The 26,435-nt window shown below is 37.7% G+C and overlaps 1 protein-coding gene across 1 annotated transcript in view; it reads right to left on the reverse strand.

Annotated features, from left to right (window-relative positions):
- Nucleotides 1–26,435, reverse strand: part of LOC149782311 (pleckstrin homology domain-containing family G member 5-like) — a 416,669-nt gene that overhangs the window by 346,494 nt on the left and 43,740 nt on the right. The gene's annotated exons all lie outside the window — the stretch shown is intronic.

Below are 26,435 nucleotides of genomic sequence, written 5' to 3' on the forward strand. Positions count from 1 at the left end.
TGTGTGTGTGTGTGTGATTTGGATTTTTAACATAGCTTTAACAATGTTTCAGTTATATTGCTATGATGTCTGCATTGTGGCAGTTTCATAGCGATGTCTAGCACTGGGGCATCATGCTGCAGACATGTAGCATGATGTCCCACCCATGAGTCACATTATCCTGACACCAGGCAGACCAGTCCGAACACTAACCACTTAATGCTGAGCGCCAAGCAAGGCAGTTGTAAGCAACATTTTTATAACTCTTTGGTATGACTCTGCCAGGGATTGAACCCACAACCTCCTGCATCCCAGGGAGACACTCCAACCACTACAGGCCACCGGAGCAGTTATCAATAATGTATCACAGCATAAGAAAACCTCACATATAGAATGGTACATTTTACTGATCCCATGAACAACACAATAAAGAAGGATCACTGCAGTCCAACATAAAAAGCAAACAAATGTTCTAGAGTAAAAACAATAGGGCCATGTTGGTATGATATTACCGGTACTCACAGTAATGAGGTGATGCTTCAGCTTGCTAACACTCTACAGACTATATCTTTTATCAAGTAAAATCTTCAAGCTTTCCATCGAGTGAGTTTGGTTTTGAGAAGCTCTGTGCATATTAATAAAACTGAATGCAGTTAAACTCAAACTGAATGTGATGCATTTAATTTATCTGGCAAATCTGGCCATAATATATTTGTTGTTGTTGTTTTGGATTTAATGCCAATTCACAATGCAAGAGAAGTTATATATGGCAGTCACATTTGGGATCAGATTTTTATCAAACTTTCATGCATGTTATGATGTGATCTTGCATATAATTGATAACACTCGTACAATCAGCACTTTATATTTCTATTCACATTTTGATTGGAGTTGTTAATTAGTTTTATATTATCAAGATGCTGAATGTATTTGATTATGAGAAATATATGTGCATATTAATGAGATAATCATGTATCTGACTGGCTTGTTTTCAACCATGGAGACTGAATTCCATTGTCAAAAATATGGCCTCCAGAGTGGTAACAAGACTGGAAATATGGCCTCCAGAGTGGTAACAAGACTAGAAATGTGGCCTCCAGAGTGGTAACAAGACTGGAAATATGGCCTCCAGAGTGGTAACAAGACTAGAAATGTGGCCTCCAGAGTGGTAACAAGACTGGAAATATGGCCTCCAGAGTGGTAACAAGACTAGAAATGTTGCCTCCAGAGTGGTAACAAGACTGGAAATATGGCCTCCACAGTGGTAACATGACTAGAAATGTGGCCTCCAGAGTAGTAACAAGACTAGAAATGTGGCCTCCAGAGTGGTAACAATTAGGGCTGGAAATATGGTCTTACTAATAAGCCCAGCCAATCTGTGCCTCTCCATCTCCTTTTAAAACTTGTCTGCGGTTTTGATGATACAAGCATATATTCCAATTCTGATCAAAACTGGATCAGAAATATGGCTACAAGAATGGTAACAAAATCAGGCAAAGATCAGTTCGTTAATACACTGAGTATCTCACTTATGGACACACTTGTCTGACATGTTGATGGTATAAATATATATTCCAGTTTGAACAGAATCAGATCAAAAAATGCCCTGCAGATTAGTAACAAGCAAATGTTGATGAATGGATAGATGATGGATTGGCGGACAATGGTCACTGCACCATACCATAAGCTCAGTTGACCTTAAGGCCAGATGAGCTAAAAACTGGAATCAAATCAAAATATCTCAATACTTTAATCAGGGTTTTTCTTAGAATTTTTGCAACAGAAGTACAATCAAGGCACCCAGTGATAGCACTTTATAACCAACAGAATTATAATCAAGACACCCAGTGATAGCACTTTATAACCAACAGAAGTAATCAAGACACCCAACTTTATAACCAACAGAATTACAATCAAGACACCCAGTGATAGCACTTTATAACCAACAGAAGTACAATCAAGACACCCAGTGATAGCACTTTATAACCAACAGAATTACAATCAAGACACCCGGTGATAGCACTTTATAACCAACAGAAGTACAATCAAGGCACCCAGTGATAGCACTTTATAACCAACAGAAGTAATCAAGACACCCAGTGATAGCACTTTATAACCAACAGAATTACAATCAAGACACCCGGTGATAGCACTTTATAACCAACAGAAGTACAATCAAGGCACCGAGTGATAGCACTTTATAACCAACAGAAGTAATCAAGACACCCAGTGATAGCACTTTATAACCAACAGAATTACAATCAAGACACCCAGTGATAGCACTTTATAACCAACAGAAGTAATCAAGACACCCATTGATAGCACTTTATAACCAACAGAATTACAATCAAGACACCCAGTGATAGCACTTTATAACCAACAGAATTACAATCAAGACACCCAGTGATAGCACTTTATAACCAATAGAAGTACAATCAAGACACCCAGTGATCAACGTTCCCTCTAAGCTGTGCGTGTGTGTGGCCGTGCAGCTGCTCAGACATCCCTGTGCATCACAATCGACGAAGATCTAAAATTTTTGCTCAAGTCACTGTAATGCTTGCACAATGCAGCTTGCATAGTGTGCACATCTACCATTCGCTTAGAGGGAACGTTGCCAGTGATAGCACTTTATAACCAACAGAAGTACAATCAAGACACCCAGTGATAGCACTTTATAACCAACAGAAGTAATCAAGACACCCAATTCTATATACCTTGATTTCTTTCATAGGAATCTGGAATGACTGTGTAGTTGCATGAGAATTAATTACTAGGAATGTCATGCAAGTGTGTCTGCTACATACGAGTGCATATAACACCGATTGAGTAACATCATTTTTTGGCGATGTGTGCTTAGTCATGAGGGAATAAGGGCTCATGTGTGCAGGCAAGGCGATGGGTGCTGTTTACCCACAGACCTGGGTTCAAATCTCGATACAGTAGGAATTCAAATTCTCTAACCTGTAAAATAGTATTATTTGTATTAAAATATTAATCTGTCTACTATAATCAATCATTCTTCTAAAGAAATCCAGGGATAACACTTTCCGTTCTGTCTGGTGTATATTTATAACTCTATCTCTCTCTCTCTCTATGTATGTATGTATGTATGCATGCATGCATGTACATACGTACGTAGATATATATATATATATATATATATATATATATATATATATATATATATATATATATATATATATATATATATATATATATACATACATACATACACACACACATATGGGGTCAATTAATAAAAATGTTGTCATTAAAATTATTTTGTAATATAATCAAGTAACTTCCTAATTTAGTAGTAGACTACAACATAACATATATTTTTTTAATTATTATTTAGAAAAATAAATATGAAAGTTTCCTTCTTCTCCACAAATAATGTGAAAAGTTTGCTTAATTTTTACAAATAATAATTTTGTATTTTCATCAACATTATACATTGTTCTCCAAGTTTTATTTATTGTAGGTAAAAGTCATTAATATATACTAGTCCTAATATCTGGATAATATATTAGCAGTGTTCATTCATAATTAACACTCATTATAGTTAATTATCTAAACAAATTCAGATCCCCTTGAGACAAATAAAATTTGTCTATCTTGAATAAATAGTTATGACTGATGGTATTACAACTTTCAAACAAGAATATTAAGCAAGCACCCAAGCTATATTCAAATTTAATGATGTTGGGAAAAAAGGTATTGAAATAAAAGTTAAAATAAAAGTTAAACAACTTTAACACTGAGGTTAATCAAGGGTTTGGACAAATGCATGTACATACAGCCATATTTAAAGATGCAAAATTATTACTGTGTCCATTAATATGGGCTAAACATTAGGTCAAAATGACTTATTTAGTCACAATCATGCTGAACTCATCAAATTAACTAACAGTGGACATAAGACTGAAGTGAAAGAAGCTACAAACATTGGTCACAGCCACGTATCTTAGGTGAACAGTTTTTGTGCACCAATGCACAAACATATATCAATGTCCTTGACCCTGTGGATAATAGAACCCAAGAAAGTGACAAAAACATGGAATTTAAACAAAGTCATTGAAGCAAAAAATGAAGGTCAGGCTGATAAGATTTACAGCAATTTGGTATTTTACCCACCTAGCTGTATTCATGAAGTAAATTGGATGACTTTCCAACCAATAATAAGCAACTGAGGTTAACAAAAAAGCAAAGCCAGGCAAGTGTGAAATTAATCTTTCACTGACTTTAGTCATTTGGTGTTCTACACAACAAAATGCATTGACAAGTAAACTGATTCTATATCTAACTGAGAGGATGGTTGGTTTTTGTTATTCAAATATTAGTCAGGCGAAAAGCACTTAACTTTACAATAAAATATAACATAAATATAAATATAAACCAATCATTAAAACAAATGAATACAGTGGTCCCATGCAATAAAGCCCATCAGTGAATACAGTGGTCCTACACTATAAAGCCCCTTCTGTGAATACAGTGGTCCCCACTATAAAGCACTTCAGTGAATACAGTGGTCCCATACAACAAAGCCCCTTCCGTTAATACAGTGGCCCCACAATATAAAGCCATCAGTGAATATAGTGGTTCCACGCTATAAAAACCCGTCAGTGAATACACTAGTCCCAAACTATGATGTCCCTCTATGAATACAATGATTCCAAACTAAATACCCTCAGTGAATACAGTGGTCCCACACTAATGCCCCTCTGTGAATACTGTGGTTCCACACTTTAAATCCCCTCAGTGAATACAGTGGTCTCATAATATAAAGCCTCTCTGTGAATACAGTGGTCCCATACTATAAAGCCCCTTTCACGAAAACAGCTGTAACTCACTATAAAGTTCCTCAGTGAATACAGTGGTCCCACACTATAAAGCCCCTCAGTAAATACAGTGGTCCCACACTATAAAGCCCCTTTCATGAAAACAGCTGTAACTCACTATAAAGTTCCTCAGTGAATACAGTGGTCACACACAATAAAGCCCCTCAGTAAATACAGTGGACCCACAAACTATAAAGCCCCTTTCATGAAAACAGCTGTAACTCACTATATAGTTCCTCAGTGAATACTGTGGTCCCACACTATAAAGCCCCTCTGTGAATACAGTGGTCCAACACTATAAATCCCCTCTGTGAATACAGTGGTCCCACACTATAAATTACCTCTATGAATACAGTGATTCCACACTATAAATCCCTTCAGTAAATACAGTGGTCACACACTATAATGTCCCTCTGTGAATACAGTGATTCCACACTATAAATTCCTTCAGTGAATCACACTATAATGCCCCTCTGTGAATACAGTAGTCCCACAATATAAATAACCTCAGCAATAAAATTGTCCTGCACTATAAAGCCCGTCTGTGAATACAGTGGTCCCACACTATAATGCCCCTCTGCGAAAACAGTGGTCCCACACTATAAAACCCCTCTGTGAATACAGTGGTCCCACACTATAAAACCCCTCTGTGAATACAGTGGTCCCACACTATAAATCCCCTCTGTGAATACAGTGGCCCCACACTATAAAACCCCTCTGTGAATACAGTGGTCCCACACTATTAAACCCCTCTATGAATACAGTGGTCCCACACTATAAAACCCCTCTGTGAATACAGTGGTCCCACACTATAAAACCCATCTGTGAATACAGTGGTCCCACACTATAAAACCCCTCTGTGAATACAGTTGTCCCACACTATAAAACCCCTCTGTAAATACAGTGGTCCCACACTATAAAACCCCTCTGTGCACATTTTTTAAAGGCTTTTTGCTTGCTGATAACATTGTTATTGGTAAAAAAAGCCTCAAATGGTTATAAATGGGTATATTAAAAACAAATTACAGCAATGGCCTGAACTTCTCATTAAACTAATATGCCCACAAAATGTAAATATGCCCACAAAATATAAATATGCCCACAAAATGTTGTTTCCACACCTGTGGTTTTTGCTTATAGATAAAGTTTTTGGCATAAAAAGCCCCAAAAGATTATAAAAATATGTATAAAAAAATATGAAAAATTGCAAGCAATAACCTGAAAATCTAGAAGTCATCTTTTAGGACTTTGATTAAATTAATATTAGTGTATGACTCTAAATTTAACAGATTTTGTTCCATCAAGCTCAAACAGATTTTGTTCCACCAAGCTCAAACAGATTTTGTTCTGCCAATCTCAAAGAGATTTTGTTCCATCAGGCTCAAACATATTTTTTTGATCATGATGGAACAGATTCTGGATGGATGTATGGATGTGGAGACATACAAATAGATAGCAAGAAAACAGTAGGCTGCCCTTCAGCTAGTGCAGTGCAGACATAAAAAAGTATTGTGATATTTAAAAAAACATGAATTAACCTGTACAACCATTACTCCATTGATTACAAGTGCTCAGAAGGCCTCAAATCCAAGGTTAATGAATAAACTCCAAAGAAAAATAATATATACTCCATGAATAGGGCAATATACAAAAATTGTGAATTACATTTTCACACAGTAATGGGCAATATCCAAGAAATAGGCCTTGCATTCCCACACACAAAAAGGGCAATATCCAAGAAATAGGCCTTACATTTCCACATAAATTATCAGACTAAATGTATATAAAATTAACATGAAGTGGAAAGTGAGATTAAGAATTAGAATCCAGTATTACATAAACAGGACCTCATGACTGTAGGACTAAAATCCAGTTAAAAATGAAAACAGATTCAGTTCAACATTGAAACGCTGCCTGCCAATCAAACTAACTCACACTTCATGTGTAAGAAGACGGATTTCCTGGATGAGTCCAATTATTTCATGCCAAGTCCTGATAATGTAAAATCACAGTTTCCAACAAGAATAAATTACACACCCAAACAATCTACGTCTTAGTAAGTCAAATTTCATTTTATCAAGTACCCTTACTAGGCCATGTGTACATTGTCAGTATTGAATAGCACAGCGAGACATAATCGTCTAAGGAGAGTAAACAAACTGAATAATGTAATACAAGCTTGATCAACTCCAGGATAAATGAGAAGCCACTTTGTGTGATTAGTTGCTATTGAACCATTATGAGAGTCAAATCACTGCATTACAGAATACATTCTAAATCACTTAACTGGCTGATGTGACTTCATCTTGAGTGTGTTACCAAAGACAGAATATTTATTAAACAGCTGCAATTAAGGGGATTTTATATATATATATATATATATATAATATATATATATATATATATATATATATATATATATATATCTATATCTATATATAATGTGGTGCAAATCAAACATTCCTGTCCCTTATAATATCACCTGGATCCAAACCTAATTTCCTATCATAAATTATCTACTCATGTTCAGAAACATTAATAAATCATTTAAAAAAATTAAATTACTGACAGATTCCAGTTCCGACCAACAGCTTGGTCTTTCTTTATTATGTTTGCTGTCCATTTGAAATTTACTATTGCTATTTCCAAGCAATAAAAAAGTGTATTCTCAGAACAAAATTAAAGTCAAATTGCTCCTTATTGCAGAGGTGAGTGAACCTTCCAAAGCTAGTAACCTCAAACTGATTCTTGTTGCACAGGCCAGTGAACCTACCCAGAGTCAACAGCATCAAATTCTTCCTTAATGCAGGGATCAGTGAACCTTCTAGAGATCATCATTATCATCATCATCAGTCCCGCAGTTTGGCAGACCATTGGGGCACTGCACAAGACCGAACAACCAGCTTCCTTCATTCCTCTCGATTTTCCATCGCTCAATGTCAAGCCTGTCCACTCTCGAATGTTATCTTCCCACCTCTTTCTCTGCCTGCCTCTTTTTCTTCTTCCTTGTACAGTGCCTTGCACGATCTTGACAAGTCCTCATGATCATGATACATGCCCATACCACTGCAGTTTATGTTGTCTTCACTGTGATCAGGAGATCTTCATGAGGCCCAATGGCTTGTCTGATCCTTTGCCGTATTTCTTCATTGGTGACACGGTCTTTGTATGTGATGCAGAGGATCTTTTCAGACACATCTCATCTCTGTGGACTGTATCCTTTTCTCTAAAGTCAGTTGTTATGGTCCATGATTCACAGGCATAGAGAAATATTGTAATCACCAGCAAGAGCATGAGACTGACCTTTGAACTGAGTGTGATGTTCTTGTTGTCCCAGATGGGCTTCAGTTTTGTCAGCACTGATGTTGTCTGTGCAATCCTGGAGAGTACTTCAGGCTTCGATCCTTCATCTGTTACCATTGCCCCCAAATACTTGAAGCTGTGGACTGTTACTAGCTTCATACCTTGGACTCTGATATCAGTGCTGATGCACTTGGTGTTGTTGGTCATCATTTTGGTCTTCTCTGAACTGATTTCCATACTGTAGGCTGCAGAGGTTTTGTCGAGACTCTCTACTAAGCTAGCTAGTTCTTGTTCATTTCCTGCTAGTCCATCGATGTCATTGGCAAAACGTTGGTAACTGTTCTGCCTCTGATGCTGACTGTCCCTTCATGCTTTTCAAGCCCATCAGCCATGATTCTCTCCAGAAAGATGTTGAACAGTGTGGGAGAAAGCAGACAGCCTTGTCTGACTCTGACTGTCATTCTGAACTAGTCCCCTATGCTGCCGCTGTAGTATACTGCACTGGTGGCCTTGTCATAGAGGTGCTCTATTACTGTGATAAGGTTGGCATTGATGTTGTACATTCTCATGGTTGCACACAAGGCTGCATGCCATACCCTGTCAAATGCCTACTTGAAATCCATGAAGACATGGTACAGAGGTATTCCTCACACAATAACCTGAAGTTGAAGATCTGCTCTGTTGTGCTGCGCCCTGCTCTGAAACCTGTCTGGTCCTCGGTAATGATCTTTTCATTCTGTGGATTTAGTATGTTCCAGTATCCTCAACATGACTTTGCTTGGATGGCTTATAAGACCGATTATACGGTGGTTTTGACACTGGTGCAAGTTGGCTTTCTTGGGGAGGAAGATGATCAGTGATTGGGTTCATGGTGATGGCCATACTCCTGTTTGCCAGATCTTGTTGCAGATGTTTGTGAGGGCGTTAATCATTGCTTCTCCCCCAGCCAGGACCAGTTCTGCTGGGATGTTGTCCACTCTGGCTGAATTCATCTTTCTCAGCAATTTTACTGTGGCTTCTACTTCTTCATCATGGATAGGGTTTTTGTCATTGTTTGTTGCTGGAGGGACATTCAGTACCTCTGGATCTATTGTGGCATGGTTGTAAAGTTCTGCGCAGTACTCTGTCCTTCTTTTCAGAATGTCTTTTTCTTCTGTGAGGCAGTTTCTGGCTTTGTCCTGTAAGAAGGTAACTTGCTGTTGTGTTGTACTTGTTAGATCTTGGACTGGTTAGCATGCTTTCATGCTTTTGTTCCTTTTCAAGCTTGCCTCTATGTGTTTGAACTGTTCTTCTATCCAGTTCTCTTTTGCTTTATTCATGCTTTTCCTTACTTCCTGGTTGACTGCCTTGTACTGTTCTGACCCTTCTGTATTGCTCTTTTTCTTCTTCAGCTCCCTCCTCTTGTCACACAGGTTCAGGACCTCAGCTGTGATCCAGGGCTTCTTGACTGGGCAATGTCTACCAAGGATCTCACCGGCTGTTTCAGTCATTGTTCTATTGATGGTGGTGATCAGCATGTCCATGTTGGTATTGTCAGTGTTGAGGATGGTGAGTAGTGCAAATTTTCCACCAATCATTGCCCAGAAGGCTTCTGCTACTTTGGGATCCTTCAGTTTCTTGGGATCAAACTTTATTCTTGTGTGGCTCTCTTTCTTGACCTTCTTTATAAGTAGCCTGAAGGTTATCATCACCAGATCATGGTCATTTCCTATGTCCACTCTGGGAAAGCTTCTAGTTTTAGCGATGTTTACACTTGACAGTATGCGCCTCTTCACCATGATGTAGTCAATTTGACTGTGATGGTCTCAGCTTGGGCTGTGACATGTCCATCTTCTGCATAATTTGTGTTGACCAAAGGCCATGGTAACTGGTGAATTCCAGGAGCCTCAGTCATCTCTCATTTGTCTGTGCATTGCAGCAGTGACCACATGTGTCTTTCCCCTTCATGCAAGTGCCCTCACCTATCTTGGCATTCCAATTGCCCTGCACAGCCAGAATGTCTTTCTTCTTCCAGACATAGGCAACAACAAATCACATACAAACACTTTCTATCATGCACAGTTGTAAATTGATATTAATTAGCAAACCAAGCTGAAATTTGTAAAGCAACCTTCAGTAGAAAATGTCCAAAATGAATTTTTTAAACAAAATATGTTATGAAAGTCCAAATGAAAAAACTCTGACACAAGAATCTGAAATATGGGTCAACTAGTGTGAGCAGGAATTCATTATTAGCCAATAAGAAGATGTCAATTCTGTGATCCTCCAACAAGTTGTAACCCATTTCTAAATAAGCAAACCAAAATAAATGCAACTGCATTATTCCTTTAACATTCAGACATTATACTGTGTTGGCAAGAGCACCTGTTTGGCAGTCCCTGATAAGTTCAATATTTTATGGGACAAGTTAAATATTTTGTGGGACAAATGAAATGCTGTGCTACAAACAGGTACACACAACTACATAATACATTCTTAAAACATAAATTCAGATGTAAAATTTTCATGGAGTGACTTTCATATTTTTTTAAAAAAATGTACAGCCCACACCAATGACAGTTGGCTTTTTATGATATGTTGAAGTCATGTTGCAATTCTTAATCAGAATCTGTCCCAGCACTCAATCTATCTTGAAAAATGATGAACAAAGATGGTACCAGTGTGTGTGTGATTTGGATTTTTGACATAGCTTTAACAATTTTTTGGTCATATCTCTATGATGTCTGGATTTTGGCAGTTTATAGTGATTTCTAGCAACGAGGCATGATGCTGCAGACACGTAGCATGATGTCCCACCGAATCAAATTACCCTGACACCAGGCCAACCAGTCCTAACACTAACCTCTTAATGCTGAGTGACAAGCGAGGCAGCTATTAGTACCATTTTTATAAGTCTTTGATATGACTTGGCCGGGGATTGAATCCACAACCTCATGCATCTGAGATGGACACTCTAACCACTAGGCCACCAGAGCAGTTTTAAATAGTAGAGGAAGAATCCATGAAAGCAGTGGTAATAACCATGACCAGTTGGAAGCTACTGGCAAGCTTTCTCACATACCCACACTGGCCAAGCCCGAGACATGACATGGTGAGATGGCATACATCAGTAAAGGTGAGTGCTTTAGACTACAAGGCCTCCTGGAGCCCAACAAGTTTATGGTAACTTCTGGTGTCATTTTTGTATACAAATATCAGAATACATGCTTGTATGTTTTCGAGTTTAACTGTGTTTTTATCAGTAAGCAAAATTTTCATTCAGCTTAATTTTGTTTACTTTTGCCTATCGTGTTTTAAGACAGTTATCTTTTTCCTATCAGGATTTTTCACTAATTATGCAGTGGCTGACTTTCACATGTATTAATGCAGGGTTCTCTGATTTTCATGTACTTATACTAATGCTTGGTTCCCTGATTTTCGTATATACATGTATTAATGCATGGTTTTCTGATTTTCAAATATACATGTACTTACTTTAATCAAGAAGTAAAATAGGTCACAGAAACCTAGTTTTACTATGGCTCAGTTACAACTGTCCAGATGCCTGCATACCAATTTTCATAACTGTAGGTGAAATAGAGTCAAGAATATTGAGGGTACAGTGAATGTGAACAGCTGAAAACAAAAAAAGTTACTCAAGCATGAAAATTATGTCACAGTGACCTAGTTTTGATACTGCTGAGTTACTCTTCCTAAAATGCATCCATATACCAATTTTAGTGAGTTTAGGTGAAATAGGGCCTGAGCTATAAGGTACATAACAACAATAACACACACATTAATGAGCAATTCTGCTATATCCCCTCCCAACTTCACTGGCAAGGGATATAGCCATGCAATTACTGACCGTTGATAAAGCTTGGTAATTTATAAATTGCTTCAAAATCAACGTGAGAAAGCTGATAATTTCAACTAGCTTAGCCCCCATCCTCAGTTCTGTGAAAGACTGAACACTAAGTTGTTCGGCTGTAAACATTAATCAAAAGTGTCTGAAAGTGGCAGCAGGAAAAAAAATAGCAAAGAAATGTGTGGCATTTAGAGACTTACACCATGTCCAACCTAATGAAAACTAATACTGTATGTACTCCATTATAAGTTAATGTCCAAATGCAAAAAAACATTGACCCTGATATGCCATCATATAATGCCCCCACAGATCAGGACAATTTGAGTTGGTTTGTTATGGACTGATTAGTCCCAACAAACTACACAGACCCAGATCTGCCTGCAAGGCTGTGCTCAAGGGTCAGAATTTGTGGTCAGGAATGGTATCCACCATATACAAATAGTATGGGACAGGGAATTTCCACCAGAAGGTGGCAATTTTGTTGTCAGGAATAGCTAGTATCCACCATGTACAATGGGTTGGGTTATGGGAAATTCCCCTAAAGGTTCAGAATAGTATATCCACCATACTCATGGGTGTGGGATAGATAATTTGTGGTCAGGAACAGTATCCATCAGACAATAGCACTGGATAGATATTTCACCAGAGAGTCAGAATTTGAAGAATAGTTCATATGCAATGGTGTTCGAATTTGTGATCAGAAATAATACCCATCAATTGTATTGGTGTTGGATAAGGATTCCAGTGAAAGTCAGAATCTGTGGTTAGGAATTATAAGTATTCATCATATGGAATGGTTTCCAGGGATTGGAAATTCCACAATGACAGAATCTGTGGTCAGGAATAATATTGATCAGTGATGTAGTATAGGAATTCCACCTGTGGGTGGGAATTTATTGTCAATAAAAGTATCCTCAAAAAAATGCAGTGGTATGGTATTGGGATTCCACCAGACAGTCAGAATTTATTGTCATTAAATGTAACCACAAATGCAGTCATGTGGTATAGGGATTACACCTGAGGGTTAGAATTTGTAATCAGGAACAGTGTTCATCACCTGAAATGGTGTCAGTTTGGAAATCCAAGAGAAGTTAGAATTTCTAGTTTGGAATGGTGTCAATCACCATCAATGGTGTGGGACTGGGACTCCACCTAAGAGTCAGAAGTTGCACAATAATATCCCTCACACTGAATGGAACGGGATGGGAATGCCACCAAAGAGAATTTATTGTATAGTATCCATCCTATGCAATTGTGGGATTGGAAACTGCCACTTGGTTCTCAGAATTTCTCGTCAGGAATAGTATACACCATATGCAATCTTGTGGGACAGGCAAATCTCACAATGGGTCCTAATGTGTGGCCAAGGAAAATTATCATCACATGTGATCAAGTGGGATAGCTAATCTCACACTGGGTCAGAATGTGTGGACAAGGAAAGGTATTATCAAATGCAATCAAGTGGGATAGCTAATCTCACACTGGTCAGAATGTGTGGACAAGGAAAGGTATTATCACATACATTCATGTGGGATAGCTAACCTCACACTGGGTCAGAATGTGTGGACAAGGAAAGGTATTATCAAATGCAATCAAGTGGGATAGCTAATCTCACACTGGTCAGAATGTGTGGACAAGGAAAGGTATTATCACATACATTCATGTGGGATAGCTAACCTCACACTGGGTCAGAATGTGTGGACAAGGAAAGGTATTATCAAATGCAATCAAGTGGGATAGCTAATCTCACACTGGGTCAGAATGTGTGGACAAGGAAATGTATCATCACATGCGATCATGGGAAATAGGTAAATCCCACCTGAGAGTCAGAATTTTGGTCAGGAATAGCATCCACAATATTGCAATGGTGTGGAATAGGAAAATATTACCAGTGAGTCAAATTTTATGGTCAGGAACAGTATCCACCTTATGCTAGTTTATTCGTTAGGAAAAATCCCACCTGATGGCCAGAATCTGGGCAAAATGTGATTCTGTGGATGGGATTTCCATATTCTATATGAATGCCTATGATGGACGATTATTTTTCTCTCATTTCTTGCCAAGTTTTGTATAAAAAGTATCAACCACTTTAATATAGCTCTTGAAATGTAAAGAGTTTTTTATACATTTTTTTTACATCAGACTGCAATGGTGGCCTAGTGGTTAGAGCACTTGCCTCAGATGCAGGAGGTGACAGGTTAAAAAACCCTGACCTAGTCATACCAAAGATGTATATAAATGGTACTAACAGCTGCCTCATTTGGTGCTCAGCATTAAGAGGTTAGTGTTAGGACTAGTCAGCCTGGTGTCAGGATAATGTGACTGGGTGGGACATCTTGCTACATGTCTGTGGCATAATGCCACAATGCTAGACATCACTATAAACTGCCACACTTTGGAGATTGTAGCAATATGATTGAAAAATTGTTAACACTACATTAAAAATCAAATTCTCACACACACACACTTTTACATCATTAAAATGAGCAACAAAATTAAGATGACATAAGAAATGCATTGTAAGAAAGAATTACAGTTTATAGGCTGTCAACATTTAAAAAAAAATCATTGCATACATTCCTTACATCATAATCATAATGTCCCTGAGTACATGAGGCCTATGGGATAGGCATGTCCCTGAGTACATGAGGCCTATGGGATAGGCATGTCCCTGAGTACATGAGACATATGGGATAGGCATGTCCCTGAGTACATGAGACATATGGGATAGGCATGTCCTTGAGTACATGATACATATGGGATAGGCATATCCTTGAGTACATGAGACATATGGGATAGGCATGTCCCTGAGTACATGAGACATGTGGGATAGGCATGTCCTTGAGTACATGAGACATATGGGATAGGCATGTCCTTGAGTACATGAGACATATGGGATAGGCATGTCCCTGAGTACATGAGGCCTATGGGATAGGCATGTCCTTGAGTACATGAGACATATGGGATAGGCATGTCCCTGAGTACATGAGACATATGAGATAGGCATGTCCCTGAGTACATGAGACATATGGGATAGGCATGTCCTTGAGTACATGAGACATATGGGATAGGCATGTCCCTGAGCACATGAGGCCTATGGGATAGGCATGTCCTTGAGTACATGAGACATATGGGATAGGCATGTCCCTGAGTACATGAGACATATGGGATAGGCATGTCCTTGAGTACATGAGACATGTGGGATAGGCATGTCCTGAGTACATGAGACATATGGGATAGGCATGTCCTTGAGTACATGAGACATATGGGATAGGCATGTCCCTGAGTACATGAGACATATGGGATAGGCATGTCCCTGAGTACATGAGACATGTGGGATAGGCATGTCCTTGAGTACATGAGACATATGGGATAGGCATGTCTTTGAGTACATGAGACATATGGGATAGGCATGTCCCTGAGTACATGAGGCCTATGGGATAGGCATGTCCTTGAGTACATGAGACATATGGGATAGGCATGTCCCTGAGTACATGAGACATATGGGATAGGCATGTCCCTGAGTACATGAGACATATGGGATAGGCATGTCCTTGAGTACATGAGACATATGGGATAGGCATGTCCCTGAGTACATGAGACATGTGGGATAGGCATGTCCTTGAGTACATGAGACATATGGGATAGGCATATCCTTGAGTACATGAGACATATGGGATAGGCATGTCCCTGAGTACATGAGACATGTGGGATAGGCATGTCCTTGAGTACATGAGACATATGGGATAGGCATATCCTTGAGTACATGAGACATATGGGATAGGCATGTCCCTGAGTACATGAGACATGTGGGATAGGCATGTCCCTGAGTACATGAGACATATGGGATAGGCATGTCCTTGAGTACATGAGACATATGGGATAGGCATGTCCCTGAGTACATGAGACATGTGGGATAGGCACAGTATGCAAGAAAGATGTATTTCATTTCCATATTTCACATTGGCAATCTGTAATACACAATTTATTACATACCAATCTAATCTAACACAGTCATCTGAATATTAGATACATATTGTTCTAGCTTTCCATATTTCCATATGGCACAACCATATTGGAACTAATCAGGTGTTCTCAATAATGTCCACAGTCCATATTCTTAATATTACCAAACTGACCTTTCACAAATTCAAATTCATCTTGAATTGAATTAACATTACATGCTGACCCAACTTTTAATACTAAGCAGCATTTGTGTTTTGTCTGGAGTTCAGGGGAAAGACGGCCTTGGCAGCTCCCTACACCATATCAAACCTGATCTTTACACCACCAGGAAGAAACAATGTTTTCTGTGCATATAGGAATGAGACCAAAAACGTTCTACAATATTCACTTCAAATCCTAATGCCTTGTAGTGCACACCTTTATCTTGTGGCCCATTATATGAAGTGAAATCTGGGTTAATACAGTTGGTAATTGGATGTGCCTCACAATGTAGACCTCTATCTGGTGGCACATTATACAACGAAGATCTGGGTCTAAACAGTTGGTAATCAAGTGGTACATAATACAAGGAATGTATAGGTTTATACAGTCTGCAATTGAGTGTACCTAACAGTACAGACCTTTATATGGTGGCACATAATACAAGGAAGATTGGGGTTTATACAGTTGGCAATTGGGTGTACCTAAGAGTGCAGACCTTTATATGGTGGCACATTATACAAGGGAGAATCTGGGTCTATGCTGTTGGTAATGGATTGTTTAGCATAATACACAAATAAAAATAAAGTAGTTTTGACATGCTTTATTGTTGCTGGTTGGTATTGTACAGCACTGAGCATGTTGCTGGCTAATTATCATGTAGAGGAAATGGGAGCCAAGTTTTGTAACCAATCCCATCATACCACACATCCACTGACATGTTCTGACTACTGGGCAATGACACAACTAATGCCACACAACGTGAGAGAATAAGCACTATAAATAATAAATATATAATAATATTTGTACATGAATTTACCTAGAGCATTTACACCAGATTAAACTACAATCATTTTATGTTTTCAATATTTCAGTAATCTGTTTTTGGTTTGATAATGGAGTCAGCAGACATCATTAAGTATGGCCCATTCCCAAATAGGGCCTATTCTTTACACACAATTAGGGCCTATTCTGCATCCTTAAATATGACCTATTCTATACCCTTAGATATGGCCTATTCTACATCCTTCAGTACGATCCAATCTACATCCTTAAGTATGGCCCATTCCCAAATAGGGCCTATTCTTTACACACAATTAGGGCCTATTCTATATCCTTAAGTATGGCCTATTCTCTCTCTTTCTCCTCCTGCCTAACCACCTGCAGGATTAGAATGTACAATAGTTCCTACTCATGGACGTAGAATAGGCCACACTTAATGCTGTAGAATGGGCCATACTTAAAGATGTAGAATGGGCTATACTTAAGGATGCAAAATGGGACAAACTTTAGGATGTACAATGGGCTATCCTTAAGGATATAGAATGGGCCAAACTTAAGGATCCAGAATAGGCACTGATTGTGTGTAAAGAAAAGGCCCCATCTGGGAATGGGTCATACTTAAGGATGTAGAATGGAACATACTGAAGAATGTAGAAAAGGCCATACTGAAGGATACAGAATGGGACATACCTAAGGATGTGCAATGGTCCATACTTAAGGATGTAGATTGGGCCATACTGAAAGATGCAGAATAGGCTATCCTTAAGGGTGCAGAATATGCCATATCTAAGGGTATAGAATGAGCCATACTTAAGGATGCAGAATAGGCACTAATTGTGTATAAAGAATAGGCCCTATCTGGGAATGGGTCATACTTAAGGATGTAGAATGGGCCATACAGAAGAATGTAGAAAAGGCCATACTGAAGGATATAGAATGGGACATACCTAAGGCTATAGAATGGTCCATACTTAAGGATGTAGACTGGGCCATACTGAAGGATGTAGAATATGCCATACTTAAGGATGCAGAATAGGCCCTAATTGTGTGTAAAGAATAGGTCATATTTGGGAATGTAGAATAGGCCCTACATGGGGATGTAGATTAGGCACTACTTGGGGATGCCAATTAGGCACTACTTGGGGATGTAGATTAGGCCCTACCTGGGGATGCAGAGTGGGCACTACTTAGGGATGTAGATTAGCCCCTATTTGGGAATTTAGTTTTAAGGCCCTACTTGGGATGTAGAATAGGACCATCTTAGGGATCAAGAATAAATCTTTTTTGTTCTCCTATATGTCATAGGAAGTGACCAATGGAGGCAGGAGTGGCTTTATGGTTAGCATGCCAGGCTTGAGACTTGAAAGGATGTGGGTTCAATCCTCCAATCAGATCAGCCCAAGCTGGCTTTTTGGTGTGTCCTTCTTCAAGCCACTTTACTGGAATTGTATGGTACTCAATTACCCAGTTGTACTTCTATAAAGACCAAACACTAGTCATATATAACATATCCAGTACATAATGCATCTCATACAAAACCTGCAACAGCTGTGAAAATATGTTCACTAAGTGATACACAGCACCTGGGAAAAGTAAACACCTAGAAAAAGAATGAATAAATGTTACCATTTTATGGCAACTTTATACACACTAGATGCGAGGTATTGCTCAGAAAGCAAGTGTTTATGCCTCACAGTAAATGGTAGACTGGGAGATTATTTAATTACAAGTTTTAGTTTTGCCCAAAGTCTGTGTTGTTTATGGAAACAAACATTACCAAAGTAAACAATCTTTAATGTTCATTCTTGTGTCTGGATGCTATTAAAAAAATTATAAAATATCAATCACTCCGGATAGGATTGCCAGTTTACTTCCAATACAATACATACCAATATAAGCAACTTCCAATACAACATACCGTATATACTAATGTACAATACCATATATAATCATTTACAATACTGTATATACTCATGTGCAATATGTAAATACTAGTATACAAGTGAACTCCAATTGTAAACAACAGATTCAAGTATGCCATGGTATAATGCACCAGCAGATCAGGGTCTATCATGTTTGTTCTACTGATTAATCCTAACGAAATGCATAGACTCAGACCTGCAAACTCATCATGCAACAGCCTATCTGCATCTGTGCAGTTTACGGTTAAATCCAACATGTGAGCATGTACATATAGTATCTTCTTTACCTAAAAGATGGACGAAAAACATGCTTATTTTCATAGCTTCACTGATACATTTTAGCAGGTGAGACGTAAAGGATACTAAGGCTATCCCAGAATTCAAGTGGCTCTTGTAAATTTTCATTAATGTTAATGCTGTAGCCACGATATTATGAAACTTAAATATAAAACATTAAAAGGCTGAACACAAGGTGGTAATAAATAGCGAAAGATTGAAATATTAAATTATTAAATGTGCTGTATTTTCTGTTTCAGATTTTCTGTTGCTTCTATTTAAATACTATAATTTTTCTCACTATATATTTTTAATTTTTCTTTTTAGAAAACTATACAATAAAATTTCACCCACCAACAGCATGATTTGATACTCTACTTCGTTATGGCTTAAATTATTCATTTACACCAAGCCATCTTACAGCCTTAATATAAAGTAAAACAAAAATAACAGACAGGCATTTCAACTCAAGTCTGATAGCATAGTTTTATATTAACCATTCTTCAACGAGTGTGTCTGTGTTTTGGATTTTTAATAATTTGGGTCATATCACTATGATGTCTGCAGTGTGACAGATTATAGTGATGTCTAGCACTAGGGCATCATGCTGCAGACATGTCGCATGATGTCCCACCCAGTCACCTTATCCTGACACAAGGCCAATCAGTCCCAACACTAACCTTTTGATGCTGAACACCAAATGAGGCAGCTGCTAGTACCATTTTCTGTCTTTGGCATGACTCAGCCAGGGTTTGAACCCATAACCTCCCAGTTCCTCAAAGAAGTGTTGGCAGATAACAAAACTTAGGTATTGCTCCTACTGTCATTTCTTGTGTTTTTTTTTTTTAAAGGGGCTCAGGCCGACACATTGTATTGTAAAGGTCTGATATATGCTGAAACATGTCAGTATTATCTAGCTGAAAGTCACATATTGTGAGGGATGGATATAACATCAATAGAGCAGACCCTAGGATAATTTTTCTATTACAGTTGATCTTCAGTTATCCATCACCCTAATAACCGTCAGAATCTGTTAACCGTCAGGGCATTCTACATCAAAATATTAAAAACAGGTACATGTACATATGTAGATATTATGATTCTCTGATGACCCGGTCTATTATATAATATTTTTAATGTACATATTCTGTTATTCATTTAATGTACATATTCTGTTATTCATCTATTCTCATATCCGGCATGGTCTCAGTCCCGCTCCCTGACGGATAATCAAAGTTCTACTGTACAGATTTTTTATAGGAAAAAATCTTTCATACTTTTATTGTTTTGTGAATGGAGTATTTAAACAACTGGAAAAACATAACAAATGAATAATTGCATTGGATAATTATTGGCACCTATTGGCACAGTTTCCAACAAAAAGAGTTAGTAACTGCTCATTTGAGCTCATTTGGCAGATATAGCTGGCAAATAGTTCAATATATTCAATTTTGTTCACATCCTGTCATGTGTGGTCAACTGATTGTGGAAAATGGTCATTTTATTGATTTATTCTGCTAATTAAACATAATTTCATTAGAAGTTTTTTTTTGCATTTAAAATGTTAGAGTGAACTAATGTTGTTTTGAGGCATAAATAGTTACCACATTTGCACAAAATGTTACTCTATAAATATTTACTGGTATTCCAATCCAACTTAACTGATCATAAGACTCAATAAGGACTTGCCATTCCTCAAGTGTAATGTAACTATGAAACTGATAAAAACGGTGTGTAGTCTTATCATCTGAAATCAAAAATGGAGATTTTAGGTTCAGTGACCATGACCTTTTGACCTCTGTGTCCGAGACTTAACTGAGAGATGTCCCAATGCAAGCATAGATTACCTACAAGTCTAATGAATGTCATATCCTGAAAATTGACTTGTCCAGCAGAAACTAAAACAAGAGACAGAAGGTGGCCCGATATTACTCATCTGGTAGTTGCATTATTTGTAAACTCTGAAAGCCATCTGTGCCAGGATTAGGGTTGTCCTGATATCTATTAAAATGTAAACTTAGCTTCTTGCAGTCTAATTCCAAGCACTCAGATGGGAAATAAATATTATGAAAATCTGAAGAAGAAAAACAATTGTTGTTGTTGTTGTAGGGTTTAATGCCATTTTTCAGCACACGATAGGCTATGCATGCCGGCCAGTATTAATGGTGGAGGAAGAACCCTGGAAAACCCTGGGAAGAACCACCGACCCATGAGAAGCTACTGGCAAGCTTTCTCACATACCCACATTGGCCAAATCCTAGACTCGAACCCACGCAGACAGAGGTAAAAGAAAAACAAGAGTGTATTCTTATACATGAATAAATTTGACAAGAAATCTTCCATACAGTAAGAATAGCTATTCAATAAAGTTTTACACATCCCTGTAAAGAGGGGCATATCAACTGATCCATGGGTTGCTAAGTATCGATTTAGCAGTTAGATACTACTGTATGTGTAAAACATGTTACATGTGTTACACATGAGAGCAGTAGTCAATGAACAACATGAAGAACAAATCTATTGCTTGGTATAATGTCCGATTTAAAGTGGAAACGTTTTGGTTTTATTATTTTAAGATTAAGGAAAGTTGGACATTACAAAATGTGTCAACTAAATTTGTAAGAAAAAGTATGCATTCAAAGGTTTGTTAATTAAATTACATCTCAATCAAGATCTTGTACTCTCAAATTACCCAAGCCATACCCCCATGATAACCAAGTCCTGCTCTCATATCACCCAAGCACTACTCTCATATTACCCAGGCACTAATCTATATATCATAAGCCTCATATTCCACAGGTACTGCTCTCATATAAGCCATGCATTGATCTATTAGTACCCAAGTCCTGCTATCATACTACCCAAGCACTGCTCTAATATTAACCAAGCCCTGCTCTCATACTACCTAAGCTGTGCTCTCATACCACACAAGCCCTGTACCGGCTTTCATTTTACAAAAGCCCTGCTCTCATACTTCCAAAACACTACTCTCATACTTTCAAAACACTACTCTTGTCCTATTTGAGCACTTTTCTCATATGACCCAAGTCCTGCTCTCATATTACCCAAGCACTGATCTCATATTACCCACGTACTGATCTCATATTACTTAGGCCTTGCTCTCATACTACATAGGCACTTCTTTAATGTAACCCAGGCACAGATTTCATACTACACAAGCCCTGCTCTCATACTACCCAAGCTATGCTCTCATGCTACCCAAGTCCTGCTCTCATACTTCTCAAACATTCTCTCATGCTATACAAGTCCTATTCTCATACTAACCAAACACTCCTCTCATACTACCAAATCCCTGCTCTCATGCTCCAACCCTGCTCTTGTACTTGTAACCCATGCCCTGCTCTCACACTACTCAAACCCTGCTCTCCTACCACCAAACCCTGCTATCATAATGTCCAAGCCCAGCTCTCATGCTACAGAAGCACTTATCTCATATTACCCAGGCACTGATCTCATATTATCCAAGTACTAATCTCATATTACCAAAGACGTTCTCTCATATTACCTAGGCACTGCTCTAATTTAACCCAGGTATTGATCTCATACAACCCAAATACTTCTCTCATTTTACCCAAACTATGTTCTCATACTACCCAACCACTGCTCTCATATTAAACAGGCACTGTTCTCATATTACCTAAACACTGCTGTCATATTACCTTAGCACTGCTCTCATACTATCCAGGCACTGCTCTCATATTAACCAAACCCTGCTGTCACATTACCTAAGCAATACTCATGTTACCCAAGTTATTAATTCACTGGCTTTTATTTCAGTTGCACCTATATTCTCCCAATATCTGGTTTAGAAATGTATTCAAATACCAGTTACTTTTATAGAACAGATGATTGGTTGTAAAATTTCAACACTACCCATGATGCTGTCTGCTAAATTTAGTCATATTTGTTGAGTTGTTCTTGAGAAGCTGTTTAAAGGTTGTTCTATTTGAGCAAAATGTAAAGATTATCAAGTGAGGGTGTACTTTTCTCAAACTAAGTCAAATTCATCTGAGTGATTTCTGAAAAGAAGTCATTAAAAAAAATTCTATTTTTAGTAATAGTGGACATTTGATAGTGATCAGAATGAGCTGAATATTTCTTAAGTAGCTTCATGCCTGGATGCTTTCTTTAAAATTTGGTGTAATTATCTCTAGTGGTTTTTTTAAAACTAAAAATAAGCTGTAAATAGCAATTGCAAATGGATGACACACAATAGACAAAACATGATGGATGAAGGAATATATACTGTAAGTAATGGCCAGGGGAACTAAAAATTACAATGTTGGCTCCAGTAACCTTAACCTTATACATTATGATCTTAGAATCAATAGTGAACTGCCCCTGCCCAGATGCCAGATGTAGTCCACCTATGGAGTATCATGAAAATTAGGCCAAAGAAATTTGAATTGTGCAGGATGGAAAATCACCTGATCCTAGACATCAGCAGATCCAAAACCGATATGCACTGTCAATACCCATGTGTACTGCACATATGATGTCTGAGAAACAAAGACTATAGTAAATGAAAGTTATTTGTGGAAAACACTTGATCTATGGACAATCAAACATTACTAATACTGTAGATCCAGTGTGTGTGTGTGTGTGTGTGTGAAAAGTGAATTGTGCAGATGGGGGCTGGATGAACTTGTATATTAAGCTAGACATGCTTAAAATTCTTGCCAAATGTTCATGTTCCATCCCAGATTAATTTTATGCAACTTTTATTTCATAATGTATATGAAATCTTTATCATAATGGCAAAAAACATAAATTTCTGGCATAAACATCACAGTTTTTCTGTTGAAATTTAAACAAGAGGCCAAAGAGGTTGAGATAATTCAGATACTGATACAGTCTGTATGCACTCCACTGCTCCAATCTAATTTACAATCTGGACATGCCATTTTTCACAAAGTTCTTTTGATAGTAGAGTAGACACATAAATTCTCCATAAAATAACAATTTTCCTCCTCTAGTAGACTGGTTAAATTTATATTACTTCATTAGATGTTCACAGACCTCTCATTACACATATTGTGTCAGTCTAATAACACTGCTGGCTGAAGCTGATACAACAAATCATTGTTAATCCAATAAGCACCTGTCACATCCTCAGTTGCCTGTGTGTTGATTCACTGAATTCCAGCTACCCATTCTTTGCTTGTGTATACAGTGCACCATAATGCCAGCTAACCTGTCTTGTGTCTTCTGATGCCACGTAATGCACAATCAGATATCAGTTTATTTTGTTCACATTATGCATATTTTCAAGCCAACAGTGCAGACATGGTTTATGAAATGTAAAAGCTTAAGCCATATGTGTTCAAGCACTTGATATTTTGTTTCACCCAATCATAAACAATGTTACTGTTGAAAGGCCATTTCTGATTGGATGTTAGTGGAAACACAAGCTCTGAGATTAATGCTCTCCAAACTAAAGCCCTTTATTCTTTACACGTTTTTCAACAACAAACTAGAGCTCAAACTCAAATTAACCAAATTTAAAAACTGTTGTTTAATCTGAGTAAATTAAAGTTAAGATCTTGGAATTTTCACTTTTCTTTTTATTCCCATTATCCTACCAGTATTAGCTGAATTTCATCAGACTACTGCAGATCTCAGTCAAAGCCATTAATAACTCGGGGTGGGGTGGGGTGGGGGTGCTAATATCTGCTGGCACATCAGATCTTAGTCACTCTCATTCAATACTATTCATAAATTTGTAGGCCATATGTGCTGGCACATCAGATTTCAGTCAATTCTGATCACAGCTGGGTGAACCAGATCTGTAGGTGAATTGTGTTCCTGCATATCTCAGTCAATGTTGCTAGACAGAAAATATGGTAACCATGTTTTTATGAGGAAACTAAGCCATCTGGCCCCAATTTCACTAACACCAGTCTTAAAGTTATTCAGGATTTAATACAATTGATTGACCAATTGTATGACATACTTACATTTCAGCAAATCATTTTGCTAGATTAAAGAATTAGTCCAGAATCAAGTCTAGCTGGTAAAATCCACACCAGGTTCATACTAAAAAAAAAGTATAAGTTTTTGGTGTGCAAATTTTTCTCAGAAAATACGACAAATTTACTTCAATTAATTAACTGAAAATACTGTTTTTGAGTCATAATCTTCTTTTGTTGTGCTAACAAGCTTCTTGGGACAGATTGATGGATGGATGGACTGTGAGCCAAATCAAGATGACCCCGTTGCACGACATGGAATCTCATAAAAAAGACAGTCATTAGTGACTTCATCATAAATCCTTTGCAGATTTGATCTCCATAGAATAAAGCAAATTAAATAACTAAATCAACTTTCTTCAGCAATTATTCAAAGGAGATCTTAAAAGATTCAATGACTACTGTAACAGTATTTAAAAGATCACTGGATCATACGAAGCTCCTACGGAACTTTGACATATCAGACCCATAATTCCTCCAGTGACCATGAACTTTGCCCTATTTGCCAATTTGTTCAATGAATTATATTCTTTTTGTAATGAGGAAGATGGAAATCTTTACTCTAAAACAGTGGATATCAACCTTTTTTGGCCCCAACATAAAAAATAGTTTTTTGGAGCCTCACCACCCCATTTCCATATTTTGATAAGCTTTTTAACCTTAAATATCCTGGAAACTCTGCAACCTTCCAAAAATTCCTTATAATCCTAATTTGGGTCATGACAGGGAGGTTGGGAACCACTGATCTAAAGTGACACAAAAATCACACAAAATTTTTAAACAGCCAGTTATTCAATGGTCCATGAGATAAATAATAAAAACCTGCCTTCAAAGACCACCCATTATGTCAAAATGTCATGGTCTCTGTAGACAGGTGGTTTCTCATGACAACTGATAACACTACATGGCCTTAAGAAAATGCTCTCTCAAAACAGGTGGTTTCTCATAGCAGTATTCTATCATGATAGATGTAACTGCACAACAACCATCTCCTTAGATATCCATTCCATCACTATCCTGTGAACCAACTTACTGTAATAACCTTAGTTAAGCAACCACCTGTTTGTGGAGATCAACCATCTCATTTCATAAATAGAGGGTCTCAAAATGGGTAATGATTTAATATTGAATTTATGAAATGAGCCTTGGTAAGCAAAAGATTGACATTGTTTAATGAGTTTCATAAATTTAGTATTAAATCATTACCCATGTGAGATTCTTTTTATCACAATTTTATTTCAGTAGAAATTATTTAGATAGAAAGAAGAACAAATTTTTTCATTCATTCTTACAGATGCTGTACCTTTCATTTGTTGTGCATAAAAAA

This window comes from Sinohyriopsis cumingii, chromosome 15, assembly GCF_028554795.1.
Source record: "Sinohyriopsis cumingii isolate HCF-2022 chromosome 15, ASM2855479v2, whole genome shotgun sequence".
Lineage (NCBI taxonomy): Eukaryota > Metazoa > Mollusca > Bivalvia > Unionida > Unionidae > Sinohyriopsis > Sinohyriopsis cumingii.